Genomic DNA, 15,819 nt, shown 5'->3' on the forward strand with positions numbered 1-15,819 from the left:
ATTACTATTACTTGTAAACGTATGTTAATTTTAGCTACGTGTGTGTAATCTTTGCTACTGTTAACCATGTTAACCCCATTTTGTAACATTTTACAGTTACTGGGTTCTGGAAGCAGTAAATTTTAAACCTCGCCACAATTATCCTTTCTATAATAATATAATATAAACGGCAGTTCGCGAGTCAAATTTTATAAATAACATAATATGCGTTCCGATATTGTAACTAATGTTCTAAACCAATTAATAGAAAGTTGTAAAGCATAAACATAAACTTATTTAGAGTATAATACTGTATATAGCAGTATTATACAAGGTGTCCTGTACATTTATGAAGACATTTATATCACATTATTGCTCAGGTCCAGACAAATACATTAAAAATAATAAAAATAAATAAGTAATGAAAATACCAACAGATCAGTATAGTTGTTTTAATTATAAATTGCGTCGTTCACTCGCTGCACTAAAAAAACAGTTTTTGATCAAAATCTTCAAACTTTCTAAGTTTTCGTATTAGTACCCATATTGTAACGTTCTTAAATGAAATTTAACATTCTAGAAATTCTATAAGGTTTCTATGTAATTTTTAGAATAACATAGAATTTCCACTTATTTTTAAATATTTGAACAAAAAAATTGTTATAAAGTGAGGACCTAATTTCTTATATACTTTTTATCATTACATATTATGAATCTATTAAATATCTTTAATAATAAATCTTTTCTATAAAACACTTTGATTGATTTTTAAATGTCATAACTAATCAAGTAATATAAAGTATTACTTATACAACTTTAATAAGTATTATAAACAAATTTAAATATCATAATAAAGCATATCTAACACTGCATTTTGTTAAATTATGACACTGAAAAAATCCTACTCTTAACCAACTAAACTCACCATTAGGTATTGGATACTTAAAGAGAAAAGGGAGTTCACTGAGTTCATAGTGTTTGAATGGAGTCTAAGTGAGGAAAGCCGTCATTACTTTATCCCTAGCCAACCCAGCATCACTGCAGTTCTCTAGAGAAGGGTCCTTAGCTTAAGTATCCTTCGTCACACTGACTGTCACGAGACATTACAATGTGCTCTCGTGCTTTTTATATAACTTAATAGTTCTAAAATTCATTAGTTATCCGTAGCTACCCCAGCAGTACTGCACTTCTCTAGAGAAGGGTCCTCAGTTTCGTCACATAAACTGTCACGAGATATTACTATGTGCTCTGGTGTTTTTCAAAGAACTTCTTTAACGTGATAGTTATAAAACATCGATACTTTATGCGTAGCCATTCCTGCGCAACTGCAGTTCTCTAGAGAAGGATCCTTAACTTACGTATCCTTTGTCACACAGACTGCCACGAGACATTAAAATGTGCTATGGTGTTATTTATATAACTTTGTAGTTCTAAAACTCATTAGTTATCCGTAGCCACCACAGCATCACTGCAGTTCTCTAGAGAAGGGTCCTCAGCTTAAGTATCCATTGTCACACAGACTGCCACGAGACATTAAAATGTGCTATGGTGTTATTTATATAACTTTGTAGTTCTAAAACTCATTAGTTATCCGTAGCCACCACAGCATCACTGCAGTTCTCTAGAGAAGGGTCCTCAGCTTAAGTATCCATTGTCACACAGACTGTCACGAGACATTAAAATGTGCTATGGTGTTATTTATATAACTTTGTAGTTCTAAAACTCATTAGTTATCCGTAGCCACCACAGCATCACTGCAGTTCTCTAGAGAAGGGTCCTCAGCTTAAGTATCCATTGTCACACAGACTGCCACGAGACATTAAAATGTGGCTATGGTGTTATTTATATAAACTTTGTAGTTCTAAAACTCATTAGTTATCCGTAGCCACCACAGCATCACTGCAGTTCTCTAGAGAAGGGTCCTCAGCTTAAGTATCCATCGTCACACAGACTGTCACGAGACATTACAATGTGCTCTGGTGCTTATTTATATAACTTCATAGTTCTAAAACTCATTAGTTATCCGTAGCCACCCCAGCATCACTGCAGTTCTCTAGAGAAGGGTCCTCAGCTTAAAGTATCCATTCGTCACACAGACTGTCACGAGACATTACAATGTGGCTATGGTGTTATTTATATAACTTTGTAGTTCTAAAACTCGATAGTTATCCGTAAGCCAGCCACAGCAGCACTGCAGTTCTCTAGAGAAGGGTCCTCAGCTTAAGTATCCATTGTCACACAGACTGCCACGAGACATTAAAATGTGCTATGGTGTTATTTATATAACTTTGTAGTTCTAAAACTCATTAGTTATCCGTAGCCACCACAGCATCACTGCAGTTCTCTAGAGAAGGGTCCTCAGCTTAAGTATCCATTGTCACATCACTGCAGTATCCATTATGTGCTCTGGTGTTTTTTATATAACTTAAATTTAAATTGATAGTTATAAAACTCGTTAGTTATCCGTAACCAGCCCAGTAGCACTGCAGTTCTCTAGAGAAGGGCCCTTATCTTAAGTACCCTTCGTCTCACAGACTGTCACGAGACGTTAAAATTTGCTCCAGTTTCCTTGCATACAACTTTATTTCTCTTAGTTTCAAAATCCCATTAATACACTGTTTACTAAATTAGTTATGTAATTATAAACAAAACATGAAATTCGTTTAAGTTACTTACAAGTTAATTAAGCTGCTTTTGTTTCGTTTCAGACATTTTGCATTGGTTCAAATGTTTCTATTCGAATTGCATTTCTAATAATGTTATTATGTAAGTTTATATTCTATAGTACATTTGCCTTTGTTGGGGTATGTGTGAAAATTAATATAACTGTTTTAAAAGTAGTAAAAATTTAACATTTTCGAGTCGTCAAAATTAGAACCGATAGATTCAGAACCCATCGCCAAAACGGTTTCATCGTAATTACGTAAAATCATTTCACAGCTCTTATTGTCATTAGTACATTAGTGCATAGCTACAGTGTATATGCTACATTTATTGAGGCAAACAATAACTCCAAGATGAAACTTTTAACCGCATTCGTAAAGTTTAAAGTAAATTTTGAGTGGATACTGTTGTATCATGCCCATTTATTTTGATCATTCACTGAGCCAAGAAAAGGCCAGCAATATGATAAAATGAAAATTACACAAGCATTTCATTTTGCATGCAGATTTATACTTATGAAAGGAATGTAGGTTTTCCTTCCTGAAAATTCGGTGTGGTTACCATGTGTGGTAACTTAACATCAATCCTTGTCATAGATAATTATTAGTGAATGGCCGATCACAATGGTCCTCCACTTCCTTCAGTTTAAAAAACCTTCTTATATTATTTACTATTTGACTATCTCTTATTTTGAAAGCTGCACCCTATTTTTTTTTCTGAATTTCTACAATGAATATTGGTTACATAGAAATAATATAACCACATCCACACATAACGCACCATAGGGTGAGAAGGGTTGATTCAATATAAATGCTGGGTTCAGCTCCAGTTCAGCTTCTCCTTATTGTAGTGTCTGGAACCTGACGCTGACAAAGACTTCTGGAATCATGTTCGTCTGAAGAGAATAAAAAAAGTCGGTGGCGAAGAAGCTCAAAACGAACTCTTTGCATCGTCTTGAAACCAAAGGTTTAAATTAAAACAATAGCACACAATCATATGAAGAGCTCAATAATTGTTGAATCCAAACATTTAAAATGGAGAATTATATTATTTTTATATATTTTCAATATGATTTATATAGAAACGCCCCTTATCATAGTTATAAAAGAGAAGGCTGTCTTGACGTGAAACATTTTACCTTATCCGACTGGCCTGACGACGTGTTGCCTTTCGTTTTACTCGTCTCTAAGGAAAATAAAATATTACTTCTAAGCTTAGAATACAGAATAAATCAGTAAAACTACATTTCAATCGCTTCCTCAGGTGAAAAACCAATCTAACACATAACTGTAATCTAGACTACAATAAAGTCATACCAAAGCATTGTGGCATGCCAGAAATCGCATAAAAACATGTTATAGGTTAAGTCTATGCGTACCACATATAAGACATGTATTTAATAAAAACAAGTACTAAATATTTAACACGTAACTGAGACTATAGGTCACTATAGATTTGAACGCTTTAACCTATCGTCCACATAGTAGTTTTAAATGAATTCTAGTAAATGATCTTTGAATTATATATTATAATTATCTTGGATGGGTATATGTTTGTGATGCTAGTCTAATTTCTGGCATTGATCAACGCAATAGCAATATAACACGTACCTATTCAGACTGGGAGATATATGTATAAGTTTATTTACTTTTGGTAATAGCTTTTAAATGTACTTTTTATCATGACTTATAGATTTCTTTGAATAGCCACGGTACCAAAACAGTAACCTTGAGGTTATGACGACTGAGGGAATCCTTTGAGGATGTAGCTTAATCTGAGAGAGCGAGAGAGATGGAGAGCGAGAGAGAGAGAGAGAGCGGTTTGTTCAATAATTCAAACTGTGGAGGTGATTCGAGATAGAGTTCCCTGGAGCTTCGTGAATCTACCGCTATTATCCACAAACGGCAGTCATTCAACAACAGAGTTCAACTCCGCTTTAATGGCGGCACGGAGCAACCTTTGAGAATCTGCTGAGAAAACGTTTCTTGGCTGTACTTCTCTTGAATTTTATATAATACAACTTTCATTTACCAAACAAAATCTCCCGCCTTTTGAAGCTCTTACAATTTGACTGTAATGAGTTCAAAGCGAAAAAAGAAATAGTAATGTCATTATATAGTTATATTAACTACATATGCATTATTATTTATGTTATTATAGTTTGTTAATTTCATTATTAAGTGTCTATTTATTTGAATAGACAAGTTATTATTTGTATGGAAGTTAGTTTCTAACCCTGCAGCAGATTCGTCACTGAAAAACAATGTCGTTTGTTCCGAAATTTGAATGCACATTCTATGTGTCTCATAGCATTTTAATTACACAAATACATTTTTTAGAATTTTATTTATTTTATAAACCGAATTTCTGAAAACGAATTTAGTTCTCATCCTAGCTAAATAAACATCAAACACCACTTTATTAAAACATACTTTTGAAATTTCCAACTAAATTAATTTCAAACTTTGAGTACATCAAATATTTTACAAAGTTCTCCAAAATAGTAATATTACCACCTATTACTATTTGATATTGATCCCCTAGTGCGACATTTATTATCATTTAGTATTTTACACCATTGTAAAAAACACGTGTAATTTTTTCCCCTTGCAAATAATATACCAGCAAAGAGTGTTTGTGCTTATCAGTATTATTTTGCTTGAAGGCTTCATTCAATGTAAAATAGAAAATTCAAGAAATGGGATTTACACTCTGATTCTGTAACACGTAGCACACCAAATTAGATGTAGTATTGTTGATTATTACGTTTGTCCTGCAATTCAATTTGAAAGCCCTAATATATATGTTAGGTGTTATTGACCAACCATCAGTGGTGAAAACTATTAACACGGTGTACAACGTAGTAAGTAGTGTACTTCGTAAATATTTATACATCGAGTGTAGCGTACTCCTGAAAATATAAGCGAACATTAACCACACATTTTTACTCAAACCAAAAACATATTAATTTATTGACTCTGCTTATAACAATACTCATAAAAAGGATAGAATAAAGCTGTTATGTTACTTAGGCCACAGAAAATGCGATTATTATTTTAAGCGTTACGAAAAAATTAATTTTTAAGCACTAATCACTTTATGGTAGTATTTTTTAATTATCAACCGCCTTCTGTTGAGCTATACCTGTAGTTACCGTATTAATTATATTTTATTTTGAATATTACGTATATATTTACTGATTTTTTACAGTATCCCAATTTCGCCTGTACGAGAGTGACATGTGATAATGCTCTTGAATTGCATCATACGCAGCAACAATGCCCGTGTAAGTTGTCAAAGTTATATCCGAATCGCAAGTTTTCCCCGAGGTACAACTTGCGATGGTATTGATCAAGAAGTTCCTTTACTGTTCGAACATTACACGGATGAGCAATCACTCCATGTTGTTACCAACGTGTTATGAATTTTCAAAATTAGTTCCGACTCCCAAGTGTTTACTCTCCTAGGCCCATCATCTCGTTTGAATGCACGTAGAGGGGTTTGATACCGGAAATAGTCATGAAATTGATCAAGAACTTCCTGTACTGTTCGAACATTACTTGGATAGGTGGTCCCTTCGAGTTGTTACCTCCCTCATGTGAGTTGTCAAAGTTAGTTCCGACTCACAAGTGTTCCCTGAGGCCTAACTTCTGGTTTGCACTACATGTAGAGTGGTTTGATACCGGAAACTTCATGACATTTATGAAGAAGTTCCTGTACTGTTCGTATTACACGTGTAGGCGGTCCCTTGGAGTTGTTACCTCCCTCATGTGAATTGACAAAGATAGTTCTCACTCGCAATTACTCTCCTAGGCCCAATATCTCGTTGGAATGCACGTAGAGGGGTTTGATACCGGAAATAGTCATGAAATTGATCAAAAAGTTCCTGTACTGTTCGAACATTACACGGTTAGGCGGTCCCTTCGAGTTGTTACCACCCTCATGTGAATTGTCAAAGTTAGTTCCGACTCACAAGTGTTCCCTGAGGCCCAACTTCTGGTTTGACTACATGTAGAGTGGTTTGATACCGGAAACTGTCATGACATTGATCAAGAAGTTCCTGTACTGTTCGTTCATTACGTGTAGGCGGTCTCTTCGAGTTGTTACCTCCCTCATGTGAATTGTCAAAGTTAGTTCCGACTCACAAGTGTACCCTGAGGCCCAATTTCTCGTTTGACTGTATGAAGAGTGGTTTAATACCGGAAACTTCATGACATTGATCAAGAAGTTCCTGTACTGTTCGTATATTACATGGTTAGGCGGTCTCTTGGAGTTGTTACCTCCCTCATGTGAATTGTCAAAGATAGTTCTAACTCGCAATTACTCTCTAAGGCCCAATTTCTCGTTTGATTGCATGTAGAGTGGTTTAATACCGGAAACTTCATGACATTGATCAAGAAGTTCCTGTACTGTTCGTATATTACATGGTTAGGCGGTCTCTTGGAGTTGTTACCACCCTCATGTGAATTGTCAAAGATAGTTTCGACTCGCAATTACTCTCTGAGGCCCAATTTCTCGTTTGACTGCATGTAGAGTGGTTTGATACCGGAAACTTGTCATGACATTGATCAAGAAGTTCCTGTACTGTTCGTACATTACCCGATTAGGCGGTCTCTTCGAGTTGTTACCACCCTCGTGTGAATTTTCAAAGTTAGTTCCGACTCACAAGTGTACCCTGAGGCCCAATTTCTCGTTTGATTGCATGTAGAGTGGTTTGATACCAGAAATTTGTCATGACACTGATCAAGAAGTCTCTGTATTGTACGTACATTACGAGGTTAGGCGGACCCTTCGAGCTGGTACCTGCCTCATGTGAATTGTCTAAGTTAGTTGCATCTCACAAGTGTTCCCCGAGGCCCAACTTGTGATGGTATTGACCAAGAAGTTCCTTTACCGTTCGAACATTACACGGATAAGCAATCACTCCATTTTGTTTACAACGTATTATGAATTGTTAAAATTAGTTCCGACTGCTAAGTGTTTTCCGAGGGCCAACTTCTCGTTTGACTCCATGTAGATCAGTTTGTTACCGGAAACTGTCATGATATTGATCAAAAGTTCTTGTACTGTTCGCAAATTACACGGTTAGGCGGTTCCTTCGAGCTGGTACCTGCCTCATGTGAATTGTCAAAGTTAGTTGCATCTCACAAGTGTTCCCCGAGGCTCAACTTGTGATGGTATTGATCAAGAAGTTCCTTTACTGTTCAAACATTACACGGATGAGCAATCACTCCATTTTGTTAACAACGTGTTATGAATTGTTAAAATTAGTTCCGACTCCAAGGGCCAACTTATAATTTGACTCCATGTAGAGTGGTTTGATACCGGAAATTGTCATGACATTGATCAAAAGTTCCTGTACTGTTCGAACATTATATGGATAGGTGGTCCCTTCGAGTTGTTACCTACCTCATGTGAATTGTAAAAGTTAGTTCCGACTCACAAGTATTCCCTAAAGCCCAACTTCTGGTAAAGTGGTTTTATAAGCAATTTGAATTCGACAGGTATTCCTCCGGCGTTTATAAGCACTTATACACTGAAAACTTCTATTCAAAATACAATTATTATACATTAGTACAACTAAACATAGTTAAGACATTCAAAATGACCACACACGTTTGGAAAACTTTATTTATACTCAATATCAATCTGGAAAAATAATAGCTTTGACCAGAACATTCAGTCCAGAGTAATCTTATGCAATACGACATTTTTCACATTACACAGCCTCCCTTTGTCTGTAACATATTTTATTATTGTCACATAACTATTATATACATAACCCACTAACCTTATAAACACAGCACAAGTTTTCTCACGTATTGCGAACAATTATCATATGACAAACAGATGTAAAGAGGCGATTCTGAATAAATCATTCTTTGTAATACTGTAAATCTTTCATGCAAAGTCGATTTTAATAATCATACTGCTTTGACTTATTCTAATAACAAAATCTTGTGACATTTACAATATATATTATTTATATTTTAATCCCTTCTTTCCTTTAAATTTCAGTAATATAATGTTCAGAACTCTTACTTCCTATTTTTTGATCTCATAATGATCCTTAACTAAATGTGTACTAGTTTATAACTTTAAATTTTTTAATCAATCTTTCAAAAACTATCGTAACGATTTTACCGTGAAGAAGATATATCGGCCGACAATAACCTCGTCCATGTTTACTTAAATCCCAATTTTCATGTGCATGTTACTTACATATTTTGTTATTATTTCTAAGTTTTATATTCATAATGTTTTATTCACCCGTTCCAGCAGAGTTGATTAAATTTTAATTGTGTCTTGTGCCATATATACTTTCAATGTATTATTATTTTCAAACAAATTTAAATTAAAGGTTTTGTCAAGTTACATTCCAATTAGAAAGAGACCCCACTGTTTGTCCACATAGGTTGAAATAAACCGTTTTACTTAGGGCAAGAAGCTGAGGTAATCCCTCATTGCACTTAGGTACTGAAGAACCTTTGCGCTTGTATAGTGATGTGATTTTCATATTGTATGAGGATGGTAGTAGACAGCGCCTTCTTAGTTTTCTCAAGGAATCATAGAGGGCTCTATATCTCTGTCATGCCACCTTGGAATCAGGGAGGCCAGTCCATTTGTCACACAGCTTCCACCAGTAAGCACGGATAGTGAAAGGTACTCATTCATATTTAGGCTAGCAATAGCCTTCAACACTAAGGTAGGTCCAACCCCTTCTTAACATCCATGCTACAGAGTAGACTAGATCTATCGTACTGTGGTTAGTGATGTGCCGCTCCTGGTTTTCTAGATGAAGATCAAACACCGGCTTCTGCTGTACCCCGTGTAGGTTCAATTAGAATGTATAAGCTAGTCAGAAAAGAATGCTACTAGGTTAGAATTTTACCATAGAACTTGCTGTGTGTTGTTGTGAAGAGATTTGCGTAAAAGTAACAATTATCAAAAAGGAATTTGACTAGCCCATAAAATATTATGGAAGCATATTATTTTCATAAAAATCACTTTTACAAAATGATTTTAAACTATTTTAAAATTTATTTCAAAATTACAATGGAATTTTGTAAACTGTACTAATTACTCAATCTGTATGTGGTATTGTGAACATTTCAAACTATAATATGAGTATTTTTATATGAGGTTTGTTACATATGATGATTACCATTCGTAGCACGTGGTTAGTGTATATAATAAGAACGAGCTCAAGGTAACAAAACAGACATAAACAGAAAACAGCGCACGGTCGAGACAGGAAACTGTTTTTATTTCCTTAAATGAAAAGATATTGGGTTTGGTGTGCCAACAATAAGGTCGGAGGAGAGCACTCGAGGAAAGACGCCGCCTTCCTTTTGTAAATGGTAAATGTCAGTAGACAGAAAAGTTATTCCTTTAAGCGTTAAAGTTACCTTAGGTACCATTAGAAGATTTACATCATTTAAAACTTTAATAGGGTTTTGTAATTAATGTACTAAGTAATAATCACTATTCGACGCTACATTGATATAAAATAATATATTCAAAATGTCCCATATTCCTAACTAAATTTATAATTGATTTAAAGTTTTCAAATTTCCTTTGTTTCTCATTAAATACTGTTCTATGAGTAAATTAACTGAGGACTTTATTGGATTTAAAAATTTAAAAAATCACTTTCACTGAGAAAATCAATAGCTAAATACTATATAAATAATGAGCTCCGTTCAAAAGAAGGCAAGTCTCCAATTTGGGGAAAAAACATGGAATCCTCTGAGATATCAAATTTTCACCATAATTGTATTATTCTTTTTTTTAGACCTTTAAAATTTAGTATCACAGTATGGAATTGCTATTAAAAGCATTTGGCTTATTCATACACAACCCATTTCTAGAGGGATTAAGAAATATTATTGCAGTACTCGTCCTAATTTCATATAAATCATTGAACATTTTGGCACCATTGCAGCACTTTAATTTATTATTCTTTCGTTAAGCATGTGTTAAACCAATCAATAAAATAAATTACACACAATCTTTAAGAATAATTGTATAAGTAAAAAGAATGAACAACCTTTTTAACCCTTTTATAGTTAAGCTACAATTCAATAAAAATCTATTCTTGGGACGGGTTCACTTGGTTATAACATGTATTTACAGTCAATAACAAAATAATACGATATTGCAAAGTGATTCAACTAATCCATGTAAATTTTGTTTAAGTCTAAGCATTGCAATTAAAGGAAACAGGAGAAGAGGTAATCTATTTAATACCTCCACTTTCCTCTCCATGTTGAAATATTTTACATGCTATCCTACAATTTTTTAACACATGGTTTTACAGAAATAATTTTAATACTTTTTATTATAAGATATTTTATGAATATGAAATAAAGTGTTTGTGATATATTTATTATAATTATTACAAATTATTACAAATATCTTCATTACCGATATAACATATAAAAAATATATATAAGAACGTTTTGTAGAACGTATTCTACAGAATAAACCCACATAAAGAATATGATGATAAGATCTCTAGTAAAGGAGTAAGTCCGTTGCCCCAAACGTTTGCGAAGTGCAGGTTTAAATAGGTAGGCAGAAGGGTTGAGGAGTTTTGAGGAAAACTTCCCTAAAAAAGTTATAATAAATATCGCTGTAATGTCATCCGATAAAAATTTACGAATGGGGCATTAAACCTCATTTGGAAGCTTCAAAAAGGACATCATCAGAAGCTCTTTTGGAATAAAACAATAAATGGCACAGAAATATTAAATTATAATGATTCACTAGCCCATTAATAAATATAATTGTATAAGATATAAAACCTGTATGTGTATTTTGCCCTGGATATTTGGGGTGAACTAAAAATACAGTGCTTTGAAAACTATATATCTTGTGGTTACAGAATTGTGGTTAAAAATCAATGACTTTTGGAATCCCATAGGTTATAACTTTATATACATCTTATTCAGAGTTTCAAAAGGGAGGAGTTTAGACCAAAGTATTCCTTCGAGGAATAAACTAGCATTTTCAAATGGTTTTTGTAGTCTATGAGTAATACAACAGGTGGAGGTCCATATTATTGATTAAGTGACCTATTGAAGGGTAAAACATACTCCATTGCTAACCCCACCAAAACGGTGGATTTAGCTGGTGCTTATTATTTCAGCCCATAAAGGTTCTGGGCTTATTATTTAACGCAGAATAAAAAAATCATAGATTAAAATACAAAAAGAGACATTTCTAAGATCGAGTGCAGTATTAAGTCAAGTAGTTTAGTTATCTACTTTGGATTCACCGTTAGCAATAACAAAGACATAATACATTTAATTGCTTTCTACTTGTTATACTAATAAAATGAGTTAAAAGATATTTCTTGTTAAGTAATGTTTTATTAAATAGTTTGTCGTAACTTTACTTATATACAGAGTGAGTTTTATGTCCTGGCACACCCTAGAAAAGGGGGGGCAAAATTTTCAACAACTTGAAAAATTAAAAAAAAATATGTTATAATATGTAGGTCAAGGTTTCACATAGATATCTTGGTCCGTTTTAATTATATCCAGGTGTGCCAGGACATAAAACTCACTCTGTATACTATAAAAGTGTAATAAAAAAGAACGAAGTCGATTGCAATATTAGTTGGCCAGTGATTTAATGATTGCGAAATACTGGAAGCTAATTTTAAGTTAGCATTATTAAATTTAATAACTTTCTTTCAAAACGTTTGTGGATGAAAATGACTTACACCATCAATATGGTGTTTTTAACTATATTGAAACTGTTAAAAAATTTTATTCCATAAGCAACAGAATTTTTTTAAGAATTAATACAGAACTCTACTATACAGAAGAATTGAATTTCTGACTGATATTCAATTAAAAATTAGGCTGCATTACATTAAGCAACCACCACCACAGTCAAATTAGGATGTTAAATTATCTTTTTAAACTATCCAAATACAAAAAATTTAAATATATTTATTTATAACTAATTATTTTTTAGCTATTTTTAATGTATTGAATAACAGTAATTCGAAATAGCTATAACGTAATTCGTTTTTAAGTTTGGTTCTGTTAGTTCAAATAATCATGAACTCCGATCATTCGATAATGGTGGTGCCCACTTATTAAATTAAAGGCTGAAAACTTTTAATCCAATAAAATGTTTTCAGTCACTTCTGGAAAATAGAAGTAAACGTACATAGGCATCATATTATAACTCAAAGCACATCATATTTTATGCAACACCAAACAATTTGGTAATGGATGGCTTATTCATATGAAATCTTCATTGTTGGAATATGAAATGCTTAGCCATTCTCTTTCTTCTCGTATCGAGTCATATATAAATCAAGGGATGTGTGCAAAGCTCAAAGTCCAATTTTACAACCAAAGCTCTCTCGGTGTAATTCAGCACGATCACCGCATTCATTTCCTCGACATTACCAGCACCGTAGCTTGCTTATGAACCTCTTTGAAGTATATGATTTCAGTAAGTGAGTATGCTCTTACTTGATTGATATTAGAGATTCTGTTTAATCAAATATTAATCTAAGTGCAAGTGGACTAAAATTTAATAATTTATTTATACTATGGGTGAAGTACGTTATTAATTGGGAGAGCCGATTGCCGAGTGGTGTAAGACGTCAAAATTTGGGTCAGAGTTAGAGGTAGCGCAGATTCATATATTGTACGTGAGGGTCACAGTTTTTAATAGTGTCTTTATGCTGTTTCATATGTTCCTTGTGCAAGCCATTGACCCATCACGACTTGTAGAATAATATTTGTAAGGAAATCAACCTCAAAAAAAGTACGCTATACCAAGTGTCGCGTAACATGCAAAATCATAGAATGAACTGTTGTCTATGTAGAAATAAAGTGCCATGCAAAATTTAAATTCTACAGAAAATATCTTTCTCCAAATAAATCACCACATTATACATTGATATTTTATTCATTACGTTCCACATAGAAGCGTACAAATAATAAAAGTTCCGGTGAGGTAGGGAAAGTACTGCAACGCAGTAGTCCGGCGAACTCATAGACTGGCCAAACAATTATTTTTACTTTTTACTACACTACAAAAGTTTCACATGTTAAAATTTCAAATGCTTATGTTCATTTTGTTTATGAATTTATGTATTCTACTATTTTCTTGTTGCCATCATAGTTGGCTATAAGACCAGTGTAAGAGTATTCGCTAACGGTTGGCCAAATCCCATTTAGTGACACCATCAGGAAATTTTATAAAGAAATGAAGCTTCGTGCACAATTTCAAGTATACAGCTTAGTTTTTTCGTGACATCTATCATACGGACAGACACAAAGAATTAAATGTTTCCAGCCCCTCAATGACAGGCTTCCCAATTATTGCTAAGCTAATAACTCTACTTAATCATACTGAGTTGGGGCCATCCAATTCGAAGCGATACGCTTGTTGGAGAAAAGTGGTAAATGGTTTGTAACATTGAGACAACAAATTAAAAAAGTAACGAATGAGCCAGTTTCACTAACAATATTACTTCTTTTGGGTAATCATAAATTGAAATTGTTCTAAGTTTTAATTGACAGACGACAGAGAGCTTTTGATTATTAATTTACTAAATGGCCAAGTTTCTTCTTGCCCAGTTTGTGTTCTCTTGTTTATCAATTAATGCTTTACTCACTTACACATTTATGGCGACTCTAATGTCATATACCAGATACCATTTACCAGATAGTCTATTATACAAAATTGCTCCAAAATTCTCTATGGTAGTTATATCCATAAGTTATGTTTCACTTTCTTATTTTGCTAAGAAAATATAAATCGATTTAAAGAAATGGGACTTTAAAGAAACAGCTCTCGTCGTAATTCATTATTCAGTTCCATGAAAGTTTGCAGCTTGAATAAATGGCCATATAAGTTATGTTCGAACACGTGTTCTAGTAACTTAGCAATCGTACAGGCGTCAAATGCCGATGTGAACTTTGTATTACTGTTTATCCGATAGGTTGGACACGGTGTGGTGTACGCGCATTTACGTACAGGACCTGGAGGAATATTTACATTGTCGAATTAATTTACTTGATATTACAAAACTATAATTTTACACATAGTCTAGTTACGGGTAGAAGGGTTGATTCAATGTGAATGTAAAGTTTTGCTCTAAATAACCTTCCTCTTAGTGCACAGACTTGAGTGCTCTAATTTGAAAATATGTTCGTCTGGAGAGTTCCAAAAAATCGCAACAAAGAAGCTAAAAATAAACTCGTTACCTCCTTTCGACATAAGATACACAAGTTCTAGGTGAAAAGGTATTCTCATTGTCTCATCAGGTGTAAGACTGAGTGCACTACGATGTTATAGACACAATTTCTAAGCACGGTGAAGTAACCGAGTTTTCAGCACATAACGTAGGATGGTGGGAAGAGTTAGTTTAGTGTGAATGATGAGTTCATACCAGTTCATATTCCTCTTAGTGCAGTGTCTGAAATCTGATGCTGCCTCAGACCTGACTCCAGATTCTAGGTGACTCGTCTGTTACATTATAAGATTTCAGACGCTGCACCAAGAATATGGTAAACACGCGGTGATAGAATGCGATTGTGAAAGTTAAAATGACGGCGGAAGTCTCTATGTATAGCTTTCATAGTGTAATGCTTCTTGTATAAAGTTTTGGTCGGATATCAAAATATATGTTATGCACCACTTTTATCATTCAAGAGTGCAAGGCGTTGATAACAAATTATTTTTAAAATTTAAAGTCCTTTCCAATAACGCTATATGTTATCAGTAACATATATGCTTGTATTGCGTCCAGAATAAAACATTTCTCACAGAACTTAAAAAATACAAATGCAATCTAAGTCTATTGTATAATATAAAACACAAAATGTAGCGTTTACATTTACTATAATATGGTTTAGTACTAATGTAAGACATCGAGAACTTAGAGCATTTTGCAGGCGATCCTTTTACCTCTGGCCATGGATATCTTATATCTCATTCCAACTTATGAACTGTTGTAATAGAAAAGTATTTATTTAGCATCGCCAACTACTTCCCTTTCAATCAATTCTTTGATAAGATATATATACTATACATAATAGATACGCACAATAAATACATACGTTATCAGTATATACTTAAAAAGCATAATTTGGGTGTGTAACGAAATTCCTGGGTGAAGTTTTGCCAATGTTACTAGAG

General features: G+C 33.7%; 1 protein-coding gene across 1 annotated transcript in view; it reads right to left on the reverse strand.

Annotated features, from left to right (window-relative positions):
• LOC124364316 (cysteine-rich motor neuron 1 protein) overlaps positions 1-15,819 on the reverse strand; it is a 370,244-nt gene that overhangs the window by 336,518 nt on the left and 17,907 nt on the right. The window lies entirely within an intron of this gene.

This window comes from Homalodisca vitripennis, chromosome 6, assembly GCF_021130785.1.
Source record: "Homalodisca vitripennis isolate AUS2020 chromosome 6, UT_GWSS_2.1, whole genome shotgun sequence".
In the NCBI taxonomy this organism is placed as follows: Eukaryota; Metazoa; Arthropoda; class Insecta; order Hemiptera; family Cicadellidae; genus Homalodisca; species Homalodisca vitripennis.